The following is a 20487-nucleotide window of genomic DNA, read 5'->3' on the forward strand; positions in this document are numbered from 1 at the left end:
AGTGGTGTACAGGATGGCATTTCATGGATACAATGGGCTTCATGCTGTATACAGACCATTTTATCTTCTTCTCTTGCTGCAGCTGTTAGTCAGGCCATTCAGGTGTGATCATGTGACATACAACATAGGAAGAACAATAGATGCCAGACTATATTTCTGTGCCATTCAGTTACACTTAACTGGACGAAGCACAAATCGGACAGAATTGTAACATCCAGTGAGTTTGTGTATCAGTGAGAATTGAACCCTTCTAGTAGAAATTAAGTGTGGTGATAAATATTCTTTCCCCAGAAGAACAGGCAGTTGCCTTACTAGCAGCATGAAAATGTTATCAGGAGCCAGGAAATGCTGCAAACCACCACCTGGTAGCCAGTAAATCTCCCTGTATTAGTGTTGAGATGCAATGCCACAAGCAGATTTGACTGGGGAAGCACAGTGCATTTTCACAGGGCACAAATAGGTCTACAAGAAACTGTACCATACCCTAAAGAGCCACCTAAACTAGGGGTGTTAGAACAACGAGGACCACTGCCCCTTCTGGGTGCATATCTGGAGCCCTGCTCATGATATTGATGCCAGGACCACCAGCAGCTAAAGCAAACCTAAAAGGCAAGTACAGCAGTGTCCAGTAGCTGGAGGAAGCTAGAACCCCAGAAGTAATGACAAAATGGGTCTCAATATCTGGAGAATCTGCTAGTATGAGAGGAAATAGCTGGTTCTGTTGAGACTCTTATGATACAAGAGGCAACAGCTGTGTTTTTAACCACCTAACGACCGCCTAACGCCAATTGGTGGTCGCAAGGTGGCAGCCCAAGGACCGCCTAACGCCGATTGGAGTCAAGTCCTGTAGCTGTAGTTTAGCAGGGAACGATCACTCACATGCACGAGCTCTGTTATCAGCCTGCTAGCCACGATCGCGGCTAGCAGACTGTTTTTAGCTGAAAGGGGAATTAAAACTCCTTTGTTTACCTTTGTACAGTACTGCAATCTCCTGCAGCGCTGTACAGTAGACACACGGCTGTTCCTCGGATTGGCTGGGGAATGAATATCTCTCATAGGCTCAACACACACCATACAATCTTGGTTGTTCAATCTTACCACTTTCATGTAGTATAAGAGCTTATACAATCAATCATTCAAGGTATTTTCAATCTGTTGGCCCTTATACTACATAGATTTGGTAAATCTGTACAACCAAGATTGTATGGTGTGTGTTGAGCTATAGGCTGATGCCTATGAGAGGCGGGAAAGAGGACGGATCGCCGTCCAGAACCAGTTTAGTGGGGGGGGGGGGGGGGCGGTTGGGGTACTGGAGGGAGGGAGGAGGGAGGGAGAAGCCTTTAAAGCCTTCTTTTTTTTTTTTTAATACAAAAAAAGAAAACAAAGATTGCAGCAGTGATCAGAGACCTCATCAAGAGTGTCCTATTAAGGACAAGAAAAGGAGGAAAAATTCATTTGTGTGGTAAGCAGCCTTGTTTTGTGAAAAATAGCCTGGTCACAAGGGGGGGGGGGGGGGGGCGGGGGTAGAGCCTGTAGTCCTTAAAGAGAGTCTGAAGCGAGAATAAATCTCGCTTCAGACCTCATAAATAGCAGGGGCATGTGTGCCCCTGCTAAAACGTCGCTATCCCGCGGCTTAACGGGGGTCCCTCATCCCCCAAATCCCCTCGGTGCAGCGGGGGGAGCGCTTCCTGGTTAGACTGGATAGACGCGACTGGAGGCAGGGCTGCGGCGGTTAGCCCTGCCTCCAGGAGCGACCAAATGTACGACCAAGTCTTGCGGGGGGGGATTTAGGGGTGAAGGGACCCCCGTTTAGCGGTGCGATAGCGGCGGTTTAGCAGGGGCACACATGCCCCTGCTAACTTTGAGCTCTGAAGCGAGATTTATTCTCGCTTCAGAGTCTCTTTAAGCGGTTAAGAGACTTTTTAGTATCATGACCCTGAATTGATTGCGGTTGCATTGTCTGCTCAGAGCTCTATGGATGCAGTTAATTCAGAACAACCCTGGGTCAACCTGGGACAGCATAGTAGTCAGGGGCGTTTGTAGCCTTTTTGTTACTCCAGGCAAGAATTCCTGTGTCACTTCCCCCCCCCCCCCCCAAAAAAAAAACAACAACCACAACAACAACCGCACACATACACTAGAGAATATGAACCATGTGCCATATAGGGTGAATGCATAATACAGGGAGTCCCTGAGGTACAAGCAACCCTGCACTACCTTAGTGTGTAAATGCAGAGTATAGTGCAGCAGAGGCTGTGCTCTCACCTCTCTACTGGAGTCCAGTGCTGTGCTTCTGCCTGTCCGCTCACCACTCGCCCTACTGCCCAGCATCTCCTACCACATGTAGTGTGATTATACACTACATGAGGAGAGCCAGCACTAGAGGGAGCAGAAAACAGACAGGATTATCACACAGGCACAGCACTGGACTCCAGAGGGGAGGTTAGAGCACAGCTTCTGCTGCGCTATACTCTGCATTTACACACTGGACTGGGGGAGGGCAGGAGGGGGACGGGAACAAATAGTGGGACAAGGGGACAGAAGGAGGCACAGAGGGATGCACATAGAGCCGGATCTTCCACAAGGCAACTTAGGCAGATTCCCAAGGCCGGGAGAGAATCTAGGGTCCTGATTTATGTTAGCCCCCAACAAATATTGCAAAAAAAGCTAGGTGGCCACCAAGGGTGGGCCCAAAGTCAGTGCTTGCTCAGGACACCATTTCACCTTAACCCATCTCTGGGTGCACAGGGCGGCAGAGGCGACACAGTGGGACACACAGGGGAGCAGAGTTGGCACAAGGGGACTGAATGTGGCACAAGGAGACAGAAGTAGTCACAAGGGGACAGAAGGAGGAACAAAGTTGGACAGATGGAGGCACAAACACCCGTGGGAGACGGGCTTAGTTCGGGGCTTAGTTCGGGGTGGGGCTCAATCAGGTGCATAGTGCCCCCCAGGACCAATGGCACTCCAGGCAATGGCCTGGAGTGCCTTGCCTAAAAACGTTCCTGATAGCGGTGAAAAGGTTAACAGCCACCTATCTTAATGAGACAAAGCATTACGGGAGCCCGCAGATCCGTATGTTGGAGATCTTTGCCTTTTGGGTCTCTCTCTTGATCAGGTCTTGGCATCCGCCTGCGCTGGCTCCATGCATGTGCCCCATCTTGAAAGAGACTTTTGCCATGAGAGGCAACATCTGGGTCTCAGTAGAGACTTGTTTCCTGAGAGGCAACAATGGGGTCTTAGAAGAGACCTGTAACAAGGTTGGAAACCGCTACGACTTAGGACAGATTTTTGACTCTTCCTGTTCAATAAACCAGCACGTGTTCAGTAGGGAGACCTTGGGCAAGACTCCCTAACACTGCTACTGCCTACTGAGAGTGCTCTAGTGGCTGCACTCCTTCATCATCTGAGCAATTTTCTCCTTTCAGCTCTCCTTACATTCATTCGCCTATAACTTTATCATTACTTATCACAATGAAATGAACTATATCTTGTTTTTTTGCCACCAATTAGGCTTTCTTTAGGTGGGACATTATGCCAAGAATTATTTTATTCTAAATGTGTTTTACTGGGAAAATAGGAAAACATTTGGAAAAAAAACATTATTTTTCAGTTTTTGGCCGTTATAGTTTTTAAATAATGCATGCTACTGTAATTAAAATCCATGTAACTTATTTGCCCATTTGTCCCAGTTATTACACCGTTTAAATTATGTCCCTATCACAATGTTTGGCGCCAATATTTTATTTGCAAATACAAGTGCATTTTTTTCAGTTTTGCGTCCATCACTAATTACAAGCCCATAATTTATAAAGTAACAGTGTTATACCCTCTTGATATAAATATTTAAAGATTTCAGTCCCTAAGGTAACTATTTATGTTTTTTGTTTTTTTTTTATTGTAATTTTTTTTATTTATTTTTTTTATTACAAAAAAAAAGGTAACAATTGGGGAGTGTGGGAGTTAATGAGTTAATTTATATTGTAAAATAATGTATTTGTATAGGAAAAATGTTTTTGGGTGTAGTTTTACTTTTTGGCCACAAGATGGCCACAGTACATTTTTGTGAATGCGTCCTGCAAGCGTAGGAAGTACGCTTGCAGGAAGTTCAGGAAGGCTGGGAAACTTTTTTCTTTTTTCTCACAATGATCGCGCTGCTTCTCATGGAAGCAGCCGATCATTGTTGGCGGGCAGAGATCAACGAATGTTTTTTCCCGTTCATTGATCTCCGGACGAGTGGCCGGCAGCGTGCACCAGCGTGGGAGCGTGCGCACGTGTGAGCGGGAGCGCGGACAGCACCGGTAGCGTCGGGGGTTGCGTATATCTACGCTCCGGGCGTGTAACTGAAGTTCAAAGCGTAGATATACTGTACCCGGACGGCGAAGTGGGTAAATCCGCCAGGAGAAAAGCACAATATAAATGTTCTTTATCATGCGTGAATTATGCAACTGACCACTGTGAACCTAACCTTAATGTAAACCTCTATTTTATTTATTCAAGAATTGTCGGGTGCCAGGGTTAGTAAGGGTTAGTAACGCACCTGTAAAGCATTATTTGTCCTCCGACCGACCCACTGGCAAAATTGCAATGGTGATTTTTGCCTGAAGTTTTTCTGAAGCTCTGTGGTCACCTGCATTGTTGTGGACCACCCTCAGCTTGGAAGTGCTACAGTAGGTAAAAGACATGCCATCAGTATTAAGTCCCCCAAGGATAGATAGCCAGATGTGTGCCCAGTATCAGACCCCCCAGTATAGCAAGATGTGCCCCCCAATATCAGCCTCCATTATAGCCAGATGTGTCCCCGCATTTGCGACCCCCCACATATATATATATATATATATACAGCTGCGTATCCCAAATAAGCACCCCTCATTATAGCCAGATGTGTCCCCAGGATCAGTGTTCCCCATTATAGCCAGATGTGCCCCCAGGATTAGCGCCCCCACCCCATTATTGCATATGTGCCCCCAGCATTAAGTTATGTCCCTCAGGACCAACAGATGTGCCCCCATTATAAAATCCCCCACCCCATAACCCTGATGGGCCCCAATAATAATTTCAACCCCACCCCCCTTCAGATTTGGATCCCCCCACCCTGTTATGGGCAGCCAGATGTGCCCCCCCTTACCACTATGCCCCCCCCCCCCCCCCGGCCAGATTGTTAAAAAAAAGCCCCTGCAAGATGAATATCTCACCTTACCTGGTTCCTGCGATCATCCTGCAGCTCCAGCCTCCATTCTCCGCGGTGCACTCAGCCCTCTAATGCCGAACATCCGGGTCCCGGCTTGATGACGTCATCAAGCCGGGACCCGGATATTCAGCGTCACAGGGCTGAGTGAAGAGCGGTGAATGTAGGCTGGAGCTGCAGGATGATCGCAGGAACCAGTTCAGATAAGATATTCATCTTGCAGGGGCATTCTTTTTACGATCCGACCACGGAGGGGGAAAGATGAATGCTCACGCTGTTTGCTACAGCGGTGATCGTTCATCCGCAGGGGGGGGGGGGGGTGTCACTAATTGGCTACAAGGGAACATGTTCCCTTTTGCCAATTAGTAAGGCAGCCGACAGTGCCGGGGGGTGCGCTCTGTTCCTGCACAACAGGGCTGCAAGGAGGTCAGTATAGCTACGTCGCTGTGGCTTGAAGGGGGCCACAGCTGACGTAGATATACTGTAGTGGAGGGGAAAGTGGTTAAAAGGTTTTTTTTTTTTTTTAAAGGTCAAAAGTTCACCCAACCCCCCTACAACAGCGCACGGACACGAAAATGGTATGGTTGGTTAGCGCTGGGTTTGTGCCCGTTTGTGCTGCAAAAATCACCGTTCTATCTGTAATCGTTTGAGATATTAAAGGTTTTTATAAAGGTCAAAAGTTCACCCAGTTTCATTCACATAGCATTAATTAACTATTTCTGCCGCCCGGACGTGAAGCTCATGTCCTGGCGGCTGCTCTGCTGCGGTGCCGCGCTTCGGCGGGTGCGTCCCCGTGCCCCGGTGGTGTCCCCCGGTAGCCCTGGGATCAGTGAACGGGAACATGGTTCCCAATCACCGATCCGTGTCCCCTGCAGAAAAACCAAAGCGCTCTGACAAGAGGCTTCAGTCTTTCTGCGCGTCAAAATTTCCGCATCCCCCTTGTGCTTCCGCTTAACGAGAAACACAAGGAGGGGAAAAAAAACTGAAGGTGGCCATCTTGTGGCCAAATAGTAAAACTACATCTACATATTTTTTACATTACAATTTACACATATAACAACATTAAAAATTAACTGTTTATTTCCCACACCAAAATATTAACCAAATAAAATGTTTAATGGAAAAAAAGATTACAATAAAAAAAAAAAAAAAAAAAAACATAAATAGTTACCTCAAGGGTCTGAATTTTTTAACTACTTGACGACCGACCCCAGCCGATGGGCGGCGGCAAAGTCCGGGCCCAAACGACCGCAATACGCCCATCGGCGGGGGCGGCTGCGGGCGTGGCTATGCGGCGATCGCGTCATTCGTGACGCGATCAGCTGCCGAGGACTGGCTCCGCCCCCCATTCGCTGTAAGCACCCGGATCGCCGCATGTATTTTGTATAATAGGCATTGTAATGTATACAAAGCCTATTATACTGGCTGCCTCCTGCCCTGGTGGTCCCAGTGTCCGAGGGACCACCAGGGCAGGCTGCAGCCACCCTAGTCTGCACCCAAGCACACTGATTTCCCCCCCCCCCCTGCCCCCTAATCGCCCACAGCACCCCTCAGACCCCCCCCTGCCCACCCCTCAGACCACTGTTTGCATCCAGTCACCCCCCTAATCACCCATCAATCACTCACTGTCACTATCTGTCAACGCTATTTTTTTTAGTCCCTAATCTGCCCCCTACTCCCTCCTAATCACCCCCACCCCTCAGATTCTCCCCAACCCCCCCCCCCCAGATCCCCCCCGCCCCCCGTGTACTGTATGCATCTATCCCCCTGATCACCTGTCAATCACCCGTCAATCGCCCGTCAATCACCCCCTGTCACTGCCACCCATCAATCAGCCCCTAACCTGCCCCTTGCGGGCAATCTGATCACCCACCCACACCAATAGATCGCCCGCAGATCCGACATCAGATCACCTCTCAAGTGCAGTGTTTACATCTCTTCTCTCCTCCAAACACCCACTGATTACCCATCAATCACCCATCAATCACCCCCTATCACCACCTGTCACTGTTACCCATCAGATTAGACCCTAATCTGCCCCTTGCGGGCACCCAATCACCCGCCCACACGTTTAGATTGCCCTCAGACCCCCCCCCCCTTATCAATTCGCCAGTGCAATATTTACATCTGTTATTCCCTGTAATAACCCACTGATCACCTGTCAATCACCCATCAATCACCCCCTGTCACTGCCACCCATCAATCAGCCCCTAACCTGCCCCTTGCGGGCAATCTGATCACCCACCCACACCAATAGATCGCCTGCAGATCCGACATCAGATCACCTCCCAAGTGCAGTGTTTACATCTCTTCTCTCCTCTAAACACCCACTAATTACCCATCAATCACCCCCTATCACCACCTGTCACTGTTACCCATCAGATTAGACCCTAATCTGCCCCTAGGGCACCCAATCACCCGCCCACACCTCAGAACGCCCTCAGACCCCAGCCCTGATCACCTCGCCAGTGCATCGCTTGCATCTATTTCCCCCCTCTAATCACACCTTGAGACACCCATCAATCACCTCCTGTCACCCCCTAGCACACCTACCCATCAGATCAGGCCCTAATTTGCCCCGTGTGGGCTCCTGATCACTCGGCCAAACCCTCAGATCCCCCTCAGACCCCCTTCCGATCACCTCCCCAGTGCATTGATTGCATCTATTTTCCCCTCTAACCGCCCCCTGAGACACCCATCAATCACCTCCTGTCACCCCCCCTAGCACTCCTATCCATCAGATCAGGCCCAATACATCCTGTCATCTAAGAGGCCACCCTGCTTATGACCGGTTCCACAAAATTCGCCCCCTCATAGACCACCTGTCATCAAAATTTGCAGATGCTTATACCCCTGAACAGTCATTTTGAGAAATTTGGTTTCCAGACTACTCACAGTTTTGGGCCCGTAAAATGCCAGGGCAATATAGGAACCCCACAAGTGACCCCATTTTAGAAAGAAGACACCCCAAGGTATTCCGTTAGGGGTATGGTGAGTTCATAGAAGATTTTATTTTTTGTCAAAAGTTAGCGGAAATTGGATTTTTATTGTTTTTTTTCACAAAGTGTCATTTTTCACTAACTTGTGACAAAAAATAAAATCTTCTATGAACTCACCATACCCCTAACGGAATACCTTGGGGTATCTTCTTTCTAAAATGGGGTCACTTGTGGGGTTCCTATACTGCCCTGGCATTTTAGGGGCCCTAAACCATGAGGAGTAGTCTAGAAAACAAATGCCTCAAAATGACCTGTGAATAGGACGTTGGTCCCCTTAGCGCACCTAGGCTGCAAAAAAGTGTCACATGTGGTATCGCCATACTCGGGAGAAGTAGTATAATGTGTTTTGTGGTGTATTTTTACACATACCCATGCTGGGTGGGAGAAATCTCTCTGTAAATGGACAATTGTGTGTAAAAAAAATCCAAAATGTGTCATTTACAGAGATATCTCTCCCACCCAGCATCGTTATATGTAAAAATACACCCCAAAACACATTATACTACTTCTTCTGAGTACGGCGATACCACATGTGTGACACTTTTTTGCGGCCTAACTGTGCTAAGGGGCCCAAAGTCCAATGAGTACCTTTAGGATTTCACAGGTCATTTTGAGACATTTGGGTTCAAGACTACTCCTCACGGTTTAGGGCCCCAAAAATGCCAGGGCAGTTTAGGAACCCCACAAGTGACCCCATTTTAGAAAGAAGACACCCCAAGGTATACTGTTAGGTGTATGATGAGTTCATAGAAGATTTTATTTTTTGTCACAAGTTAGCGGAAATTGATATGTATTGTTTTTTTTTTTCACAAAGTGTCATTTTCCGCTAACTTGTGACAAAAAAAAATCTTCTATGAACTCGCCATACTCCTAACAGAATACCTTGGGGTGTCTTCTTTCTAAAATGGGGTCACTTGTGGGGTTCCTATACTGCCCTGGCATTTTAGGGGCCCTAAACCGTGAGGAGTAGTCTAGAATCCAAATGCCTCAAAATGACCTGTGAATAGGACGTTAGGCCCCTTAGCGCACCTAGGTTGCAAAAATGTGTCACACATGTGGTATCGCCGTACTCAGAAGAAGTAGTATAATGTGTTTTGGGGTGTATTTTTATACATACCCATGCTGGGTGGGAGAAATCTCTCTGTAAATGGACAATTGTGTGTAAAAAAAAAATCAAATGTCATTTACAGAGATATTTCTCCCACCCAGCATCTGTATGTGTAAAAATACACCCCAAAACACATTATACTACTTCTCCTGAGTACGGCGGTACCACATGTGTGGCACTTTTTTGCACCCTAAGTGTGCTAAGGGGCCCAATGTCCTATGAGTACCTTTAGGATTTCACAGGTCATTTTGAGGCATTTGGTTTCTCGACTACTCCTGACGGTTTAGGGCCACTAAAATGCCAGGGCAGTATAGGAACCCCACAAATGACCCCATTTTAGAAAGAAGACACCCCAAGGTATTCCGTTAGGAGTATGGTGAGTTCATAGAAGATTTTATTTTTTGTCACAAGTTAGCGAAAAATTACATTTTGTGAAAAAAAAAACAATTAAAATCAATTTCCGCTAACTTGTGACAAAAAAAAATCTTCTATGAACTCACCATACTCCTAACGGAATACCTTGGGGTGTCTTCTTTCTAAAATGGGGTAATTTGTGGGGTTCCTATACTGTCCTGGCATTTTAGGGGCCCTAAACCGTGAGGAGTAGTCTTGAAACGAAATTTCTCAAAATGACCTGTAAAATCCTAAAGGTACTCATTGGACTTTGGGCCCCTTAGCGCAGTTAGGGTGCAAAAAAGTGCCACACGTGGTATCGCCGTACTCAGGAGAAGTAGTATAATGTGTTTTGGGGTGTATTTTTCCACATACCCGTGCTGAGTGGGAGAAATATCTCTATAAATAGACAATTGTGTGTAAAAAAAATAAATAAAAAAATGTCATTTACGGAGATATTTCTCCCACCCAGCATGGGTATGTGTAAAAATACACCCCAAAACACATTATACTACTTCTCCTGAGTACGGCAATACCACGTGTGGCACTTTTTTGCACCCTAACTGCGCTAAGGGGCCCAAAGTCCAATGAGCATCTTTAGGCTTTACAGGGGTGCTTACAATTAGGCACCCCCCAAAATGCCAGGACAGTGAACACACCCCACAAATGACCCCATTTTGGAAAGTAGACACTTTAAGGTATTCAGAGAGGAGCATAGTGAGCCCGTGGCAGATTTCATTTTTTTTTTTTTGTCGCAAGTTAGAAGAAATGGAAACTTTTTTTTTTGTCACAAAGTGTCATTTTCCGCTAACTTGTGACACAAAATAAAATCTTCTAGGAACTCACCATGCCTCTCACTGAATACTTTGGGATGTCTTCTTTCCAAAATGGGGTCATTTGGGGGGTATTTGTACTATCCTGGAATTTTAGCCCCTCATGAAACTTGACAGGTGGGCAGAAAAGTCAGAGATGCTGGAAAATGGAAAAATTCACTTTTGGCACCATAGTTTGTAAACGCTATAACTTTTACCCAATCCAATAAATATACACTGAATGTTTTTTTTTTTTTTATCAAAGAAATGTAGCAGAATAACTTTCGCGCTCAAATGTATAGGAAATTTTACTTTATTTGAAAAATGTCAGCACAGAAAGTTAAAAAAGTCATTTTTTTGACAAAATTCATGTCTTTTTTGATGAATATAATAAAAAGTAAAACTTGCAGCAGCAATCAAATCGCACCAAAAGAAAGCTGTATTAGTGACAAGAAAAGGAGGTAAAATTCATTTAGGTGGTAGGTTGTATGACCGAGCAATAAACCGTGAAAGCTGCAGTCGTCTGAATGGAGAAAAAGGCTCTGGTCCTTAAGGGGCGAAAAGACTGTGGTCCTTAAGTGGTTAAATATGCATTTGAAGGGGGTATACTACGAATATTTTTTAAATTATACGCTTGTAAATAGTGATGGACGCAAAACGGAAACAATGCACCTTTATTTCCAAATAAAATATTGGCGCCATACATTGTGATAGGGACAAAATTTAAATGGTATAATAACCGAGACAAACGTGCAAATAAAATACATAGGTTTTAATTATGGTAGCGTGGATTATTTTAAAGCTATAATGGCCGAAAACTGAGAAATAATGAATTTTTTCCATTTTTTTCTTATTAATCCTGTTAAAATGCATTTATAAAAAAATAATTTTTAGCAAAATGTACCACCCAAATAAAGCCTAATTAGTGGCGGAAAAGACAAGATATAGATCAATAAATTGTGATAAGTAGTGATAAAGTTATTAGCGAATAAATGGGAGGTGAAAATTGCTCTGATGCATAAGGTGAAAAATCCCCGCGGGCTGAAATGGTTAAAGGAATAGTCAGGCAAAAAAAAAAATTAGTTTCATTTACCTGGGGCTTCTACCAGCCCCATGCAGCCATACTGTTCCCTTGTAGTCACTCACTGCTGCTCCAGTCCCCCGCCGCCAGCTAGTTTCGTTTTTGCCAACCTCGGGGCCGACGGACCGCATTGCGTACATTTTTATGCACTCCCGCTGGTGCAGGAACATTAACACATACATTTTACGCTTAGTGTTGCAATGCGTAAATTTTTACGCGTTGCATCAGTGAAAAAAAATGTACGCAATGCGTCCCACCGACACCGAGGTCGGCAAAAACGAAACTAGCTGGCGGCGGGGGACTGGAGCAGCAGTGAGTGACTACGAGGGCACAGGATGGCTGCATGGGGCTGGTAGAAGCCCCAGGTAAGTGATGTTTCTGGTATATTTAATATACAGGTAGTCCCCAGTTAACGAATGAGATAGGGACTGTCGGTTCGTTCTTAACCTGAATCTGTTCTTAAGTCGAAACTCTGTGCTATCTTTGTCCCCTTTGCCTCCTATGTGCCCCCCTGTGCCTCCAGTGTCCCCCTCTGTGCCTCTCTGTCTCCCTCTTTGCCTGTTTGTCACCTTCAGTGCCTTTGTTCTCCCTCTGTGCCCCTCTGTGTCCCCCATGTGTGTCTCTCTATGTCCTCGCCTCTGTTTGTACTTCCTCTGTGCCTCCATTTGTACCCCCTGCGCCTCAGTACCCCTTGTCCCTCTGTGCCTCCGTTTGTACCCCCTGTGCCTCTGTACCCCCTCTGTGCCTCCGTGTGTACCCCCTGTGCCTCTGTTTGTACCCCCTGTGCCTCTGTTTGTACCCCCTGTGCCTTTGTACCCCCTCTGTGCCACCGTTTGTACACCCTGTGTCTGTGCTTGTACCCCCTCTGTGCCTCCGTTTGTACCCCATGTGCCTCTACTTCCTGTGTGCTATAAGCAGAAAACCAGCATTAGCTCTACTGCTCAATAATTACTCAACTCAAAACATAACTGCTTGATCCTTGAGTGCAGGCTGTGGCACAGAGGGTCAACGTCTTTGTATTGTTGTATCATCCCCTGTGCCTCTGTACCCCCTGTGCCTCTGTTTGTACCCCTTTTATTATTATTATTATTATTATTATTTAGTATTTATATAGCACCAACATCTTCCGCAGCGCTGCACAGAGTATATAGTCTTGTCACTAACTGTCCCTCAGAGGAGCTCACAATCTAATCCCTACTAGAGTCCTATGTAAGTATCATGTAGTGTATATATTGTAGTCTCGGGCCAATTTAGAGGGAAGCCAATTAGCTTATCTGTATATTTTTGGGATGTGGGAGGAAAACTGGAGTACCTGGAGGAAACCCACGCAGACACGGGGAGAACATACAAACTCCTTGCAGATGTTTACCTGGCTGGGATTCGAACTGGGGACCCAGCAGATGGATTTCTTCAGTTTTTCCAGCTCCCAGTCCGTCACTGAATGGAGGTACAGAGCCACAGGGGGGTACAAACTGAGGCACAGGGGGTACAAAAGAGGCACAGAGGGAGCACAGAAGCACAGGGGGTACAAATGGAGGTACAGAAGGGGTACAAGAAGAGGCACAGGGGGTACACACAGAGGCAAAGAGATGGTACAAAGAGAGGCACAGGGGGTGGCATAATGGTTAGCACTCTCGCCTTGCAGCGCTGGGTCCCTGTTTTTTTCAGAGTAAAATGAGCCATAAATTACTTTTCTCCTATGTTGCTGTCACTTACCGTACGTAGTAGAAATCTGTCAGAAGTGACAGGTTTTGGACTAGTCCATCTCTTTATAGGGGATTCTCAGGGATATATTTATTTTCAAAAGCACTTGGTGAATGGCAGTTGTTCTGTCCAACTGCCAAAAAACTGTGTAGCGAGCAGGGAAGCTGGCCAGCATCACTGTTTAAATCCTTTTTTTGGGAATATTTTTTATAAAGAATAAAAGCCTTGCTGAGAATCCCCTATGAAGAGATGTACTAGTCCAAAACCTGTCACTTCTGTCAGATTTCTACTACCTACTGTAAGTGACAGCAACATAGGAGAAAAGTAATTTATAGCTCATTTTACTCTGGAAAAACATGTACTTCTTATTTGTATATGTTTGCACATATTTTAAATGTTACAGTTTTTCGCTGTAGTGCCCCTTTAATATCTCAAAAACGATAACCGATAGAACGGTGATTTGTGCAGCACAAACCCAGCGCTAACAAGCCATACCATTTTTGTGTCTGTGCGCTGTTGTAGGGGGGCTGGGTGAACTTTTGACCTTTATAAAAAAACCTTTTAATATCTTGAAAACGATAACGGGTAGAACAGGGATTTTTACAGCACAAACGGGCACAAACCCGGCGCTAACCAACTATACCACTTTGGTGTCCATGTGCTGTTGTAGGGGGGCTGGGTGAGGTCATAGTCTGGAAAAAAATAATTGCTATTAACTTCAAAACAAAAGCAGCACAAATCTTTATTTTTGCAGCACAAATGGGCACAAACGTAGCTCTAATCAAACACGCTAAAATTTTTATTTGTGCTGATTGTAGGGGGGCCAACTTCACACAGCTCCAAAAACCATCAACATGATTTAAACTCTCTCTAGATTTTATCAAGCTGATGCACCTCATCCCTCTGAGCCAGGAGACCAAAATGTTCAACTCGGACAGCATCAGTTGCAAATAGGAGCCAGGTGCATGCAGAAAAATTGAATGAAAATCTCAGCACATATTCTTCCACATTTATCTTACAAACCGGTCTGGATCTGTAACAGCAATAGGCGAGCACATTAGCACCTTCCTTACCCCACCTGCTGGTAGCTGCTCCATCGTTCTCCACTCTGGTGTCTCTCCTCCCTTCCCCGTAGCAACAGTATGCAGCCCTTTCATACACCAGAGAAATGCATCAGTACAACTGTTATTCCCCACAGCGACCCCCCCAAGGATAAAGTGAGATATCCTGAAAGGCAAGACAAATACTGCATGAGTACGCCCCTGAAGACTGGTTGCACAATAAGCCTATGGCGTTTTTGCATTCCAATGCTTCTTCATAGTTATCCTGTATATTTTAAGGCATTTGCAAGCTTTATTTTTAAGCTATTTTTATAACAATATTTTATTTAACAATATTTTTAAGCTTTTTAAAGTAAATCATAGGAGATTTGGGATGCATAGGAGGAGTTTCTAGGAACCTGTAGCTTTTTCTTAATGCTGCCTTTCTCATTCATCTGTATTTTCCCTGTTTGGGCTCTGGAAACATGAATATCTGTTGCAGTGCTCAGTAAAAGTTGTCATCTGAATGTAACACATATAGGGGTTGATTTACTATCACTATAGCTCCCCTTACTGCGCCTTATCAGAGTTAATGTGCCTTATCAGAGTTAGTGTGCCTTATCAGAGTAGCATAGCAAGCGCTACAAAGTTATGCCTGCTAATTGGCAATGACAAGAGCTCCACTCGTCCTGCCCTGAGCCCTTGCGGGTCCAATCACATAAAGGACGTTATGTCTGCACTTTGGCCCAATAGGCTGCCTGTCAAGTTTCCTGTCAAGTGGCAGGCAGCCTATTGGGCCAATCAAAGTGCGGAGATGTCCTTTAAAGCGGAATGAAACCCAGCATTTCTACTTTGCTCTAATAGATTATTTACAGCATATTATATACAACCAGCATTTTTTTTTTTACTAGAACTGCATTCAAAGGGTTAACACAGGCTTTAGAAGCTTCCCTTTCAGCAGAGCTGGCCGCTTCCGCAACTTTACATAATGTTATCTAGTGTTTAATTCTATCAAGTCAGGAATGTGAACAAAGCCTTCTCTCACACCACGTGGTCTCACAAAGACAGTGAGACAATCATAAATGCTTTCTGATTAAGTTAGAGGATGAATAAAGCAGTTATAAATAAAATGCAAAGTCAGCTCTCAGAGTAAAATTAGTTTATTTTAGGAATGTATAATTTCTAAATGAATAATAATACTTATGCACAAAAGCAAATACGCTAACCGTTTGGCATATAAAAAGTAGGAAAACATGTTTTTATTGAATATTATGTCAGGGTTTTATACTGCTTTAAAGGGATTGGACCTGCAGGGGCTCAAAACAAGATGAGTGGATCAACTGTAACAATTGAACATGGAACAATTGATTGGTTCAATATTGGAATAGGAGTACAACAATGCTGTACATTGTCACCCTAGTTATTGCATAGTATATCATGCATATATACTGCATATTTATGCAAAGTATATCATACAAATTGGATGAAGCAAAAGATGGAATTAAGATTGCTGGGAGAAATATCAGAAACCTCAGATATGCAGATGAAACGACTCTTACAGCAGAAAATGAAGGATTAATTTAAGAATCCTCTTGATGAAAGTGAAATGGGAGTAGGCAAGAGTTGGCCTAAGACTCAACATTAAAAAAACAAAACGAAGATCATGGCGTCAGGACCCATCCTTTCCTGGCATAGAGCGGGGGAAGAAATGGAAGCAATATCAGACTTTGTGTTCTTGGGCTCAAATATCACTGTAGACACTGACTGCTGCCATGAAATTAGGACCTTGTAAAGAAAGCAATGACACATTTGGATAATGCCACCTTGCCAACAAAGGTTCATATCGCCAAAGCCATGGTTTTTCCAGAAGTAATGTATGGCTATGAGAGTTGGACCATAAGGAAGGCTAAGGGCCAAATAATCAAAGCCTTCAAATTGTGGTGCTGGAAAAAACTTTCGGGAGTCCTCTAGACTGCAAATAGACTCCAATAAGTCAATCCAGAAAGAAATTAACCTAAACTGTTCATTGAAAGGAGCCATGCTGAAATATTTTGGGCACACAATAAGAAGGCAGGACTCATTGTAGAAGACCCTGATGCTGGGACAGATCGAAGGCAAAAGGAGGGGGGATGGCAGAAAATGAGATGGCTAGATAGTTTCATTGAATCAACAAACATGAACTTGGACAAGCTTCGAGAGGAAGTAGATGATAGAGGAGTCTGGCATGCTGTGGCTCATAGGGTCACAAAGAGTCCTTTACAAAATATATAGTCATGTTGCTAACTGTCAGAGGAGCTAGCCATCTAACCCCTGCCATAGTCACAGTCTTCTGTCTATGTCGCAGAGTAAGGTCAATTTTGGTAGTAACCCTTTAACTTATCTGTATAGGAAGGAAACTGGTGGGCCTGGAGGAAACCCACACAAACACAGGGAGAACATATAAATCCTATGCAGGTATAACATTACTGGGAGTCAAAACAGGTAGGATATCTTTATGTGCAATAAGCAACTTCTTTATTGTATGTTGAAGTAATTCCACGTTTACTCTGCATAATGCAGTCACATTAGGCCTCGTTCACACTATACGTGTTGCTGTGTGCATTTCAGCAACACGTATGGTGTGCCATATGCAAGAATATCAGACGTGCGTAGACTGCATTGCCTGACATTCATACTTTATGCGCTGTGCATCAGTGTGTTGTGATATCGCACTGCTGCACGCATTTTTGGCAAAACACAATGCTGACCCATTGACTGTAGTGAATGGGATCAGCAGTGCAACACAGAAGGTGTGCGATCGCATCCGTTGCGTTCCAAACGTATGGCCATGTGTTTGTGTGAATGTGGCCTGTCTGTGTGCTATGCATTCAGGTAAAGCACTGTATAGCTATGCCACAGAATTAACATTCTACTATACGCCGAAAATTGTACTACAAAATAAAGTCCGTAGTGCCAAATCCTATTGAAATGGAAAAAAAGGTTACTCCAGATCAGCATAAGCTGTATTTTCTCTTTGCTATCAAACATTTTGTACCGCATGATGTTTGGAGTAGAGCCAGCTTGCTATGTGCACGTTTAATTCTTTGTGAAGCCAGCTCCACTTGGCAGTTGTATCTATTCCAAGGTTCTTTATTAAGGATATTAGTTTGTATAGTACAGCCATCATTAATAAGCATCCAGTTCAGCTTGTTTTTAACCAGAACTTAAGCTGCTCTTTTTATAATATAGTTAAGCATTAGATGATTATCGGATCTAGGAAATGTGAATGTTCCTTTGGTTTATTACCTTCTGTTAATGTTCTGCTAATGTTTTCCTCTGGCGGCTTCTGTTGTAGTTCTAGGAATTTCCTATTGTGCTCTGAACTGCTCTCAATTTATGTATTTGCAGTAGAACAAGTGTGTGTGGACTGATAACCCTTAACTGTGCTCTCTGGCAAATGGGTGACGTTGTATGACAGACAAATGCTCCCTGTCAGTCACAGCACACGTATTCTTCCAAATCTGGTGCCCACACTTTTTTTGGCTTCTGAGCTACTTTGAAAATTACCAAGTCAAAATGATCGACCAGGTACCAAATGTAAGCCACAATTAAAGCACATACACAGGGGTGGCCCAACAGTACTTTGATTACTAGAAGCCACCAGTCAATTAGATGCGTATTACAGTGTCCTCCTCAGCAAGCCAAATAGTGCTTGACCAAATATGCTGACATCATGCTCCGTTTTCGGCAAAATTGTAACTGGATGAACATCTAAAGGAGATTGTTATTAAACCACCCAGGATCAGTTTCAGAAGAGGTAATACTAAGAATTGGTTGACTGAGAAAAAATGCGAAGGAAACTTCCCCTGTGGTCATTGTAGATCTGTAGATCTGTCAGGAAAGGTAAAGTGATCCAGGTAGGAGGAATTGCATGGCATGTTAAGGAATAGATTAATTGCAGGTCCAGATATGTGGCGTATTGCGTTTGGTGCCCCTGTGGGAGATTCTACATAGGGAAGACCACTCAGCCACTCAAGGACCGATTTTTGCACCATAAGAGATCGATCGGGAGCTGGGTAGGTGCACGCCGCATGATTGATCATGTAAATTCTGAACATGGGGGCAGTGCAGACTGCTTGGAGGTAGCTGGCCTTATTAAAATCTCTGATATGCCTAGAAGGTTCAAGGGACAAATTATTACATAAAGAGGGCTCTTTGATGACCATGACCAATGTCCTAAATAGTCTGGGTTTCAATGACAGGAACGAAATTTCAGCTTTTTTATATAATTGAGATGTTTTTATCTGATTTAATTGCATATATATGTGCATCACCTTTGTCCTGTAAGGGTTAATGCTTGGGCATTACCTGACTGAATTGTAACCACCCCCATGATTAGGAATTTGGGTGGGGTGGGAAAAGGAAGGGGTGAGCCTTGGTGTCCTGAGGAAGTGTGAGATCATGCGTAACAGCTGTCGACACAGGTGTGTTTGTAACCTGTTGTAATTTTCTTACCATGCTTCAATAAAGTACTTTTCTTACCATGCTTCAATAAATTACCTCTGTAACTGTTGTGCCGGAATCCATCCTCTTTCTTCATATTAAAGTGTAATTAGCGGTAGCTCATAATGCTTGTAAATGTATAGCTTCCCTAACCAGGTTCTCCCACTTCGCAAAACGGTCTATCAACGTAGGCGTACCATAGCTAAATTTGATATAATATGGGCAACCTGGCTTTCCTCTATTAAAACTAAACTGTAAAGGTGCGTACACACGCACTACTAAAGAGAACGACTGGTCCGTCAGACCCTCCCGCTGGGCAGATCGTTCAGAAACAGCCTTATCAGTCTGCACACAGACTGTACACACGCACTACTGTCGGGAGAACGGCCGCCCAGCGGGAGGGTCTGACGGACCCGTTGTTCTCTTTAGTAGTGCGTATGCGTCCTCAGTGTGAATATCACTTACAACTGCTTTTCCCTTGTTGTTTGCCGGAGAGCATTGTTTCTGCTCTTTTTTCTTATCAACCGATCTGCATTGAATGTTGTCTGACACACTCTATTTTGAAGTGGATATGCATTGCGATAGCATTCACAGTAGCTGTAATGCTGGGTATACACTGGTCGTTCTCTTCTTATCAATCGAGCCGCTGATGGCTCGATTGATAATATCTGACGTGTACGATCACCGCGGCGGATCGATTCTGCGCTTGATCCCTGTGGGCGGACAATGGAAAAAAACGAGCGGCAGATAAGAAGCGCCCACGGGGACGAGCGGGAATCGATCCACGCGCCCGTACGGACAAGCGGGGATGCGCCGGCATCGAGCCAGCGGCTCGATACCGACGCGTATATGCCCGGCATTAGACATCACTGCTAATGATGTGTTTGACTGTTTGTTTTCTGATGTTAATATTGGCCAATGCTTTATTGCTTTAATGTATGATGTCGTACACATTAATATGTTATGCCTATTATGTTTCAATAAAGCTTGGCTTGGATAAAAAAATGTATGGCTTCCCACTTTGCAACATCGTAATCCTCTACACTGCTGAGTAAAATTTCAGGATGGCATATTGCACTTAGCTTGTCAGAGTAAGGACAATGGCCTCAATTCACTAAGCTTATCTCCTGTCTTTAATAGTATTTCTAGAGTTGTTACCATGGTGATGAGGCATGTCATATTCAGGAAACATGTTACCTCAGGCAAACCTAAAGTGAACTCTTCTGTCTTTAAGTTAACTCTTCAATCCTTAAAATAACTCCAGAGTTAAAGACAGGCTGTTTATTAACTGCGTGTGAAAATAACTACAGAGGAGGTAAATTAACTACAGAGGAGGTAACTTAAGGAATGAAGAGATAAGATTACTCTCTCACTGTGTGAGGTAAGTTTTCTCTTGCCTTATTATCTCCAGCATGATCTTAGTGAATTGAGGCCAATGTATGTGTCACTCCGTCATGTGGCTAGTGTGATCTACCCAGAAGTCCTTTGCAATCTATCTGTAGATTTGATCTAGTCTATATTTTAGAAGAGCAGTGGTAGTGGTAGCCCTTCTTCACCTAAAATTGAACAATGATATTAAATCCTAACATTCAGTGCTGGGTCATCTTTCCCTGTGGCTGATGGTCAATGCAAGTGTGGCAGGTCTCCATTCTGGCTATCTTGTAGCTGTTATTTTTCTAT

The 20487-nt window shown here is 44.5% G+C and overlaps 1 protein-coding gene and 1 long non-coding RNA gene across 5 annotated transcripts in view; one reads left to right on the forward strand and one right to left on the reverse strand.

The window, feature by feature from the left end:
• Positions 1–13468, reverse strand: part of LOC137503788 (uncharacterized) — a 30582-nt gene extending 17114 nt beyond the window's left edge. The window contains exons 1-2 of the long non-coding RNA XR_011019338.1: positions 13298–13468; positions 4541–4665 (exon numbers count right to left, since the gene is read on the reverse strand). This is a non-coding gene — a long non-coding RNA (uncharacterized lncRNA). The remainder of the gene's footprint in view (positions 1–4540; positions 4666–13297) is intronic.
• The window catches only part of ARMC2 (armadillo repeat containing 2), a 249722-nt gene that overhangs the window by 133265 nt on the left and 95970 nt on the right, over positions 1–20487 (forward strand). The gene's annotated exons all lie outside the window — the stretch shown is intronic.

This window comes from Hyperolius riggenbachi, chromosome 4, assembly GCF_040937935.1.
Source record: "Hyperolius riggenbachi isolate aHypRig1 chromosome 4, aHypRig1.pri, whole genome shotgun sequence".
Lineage (NCBI taxonomy): Eukaryota > Metazoa > Chordata > Amphibia > Anura > Hyperoliidae > Hyperolius > Hyperolius riggenbachi.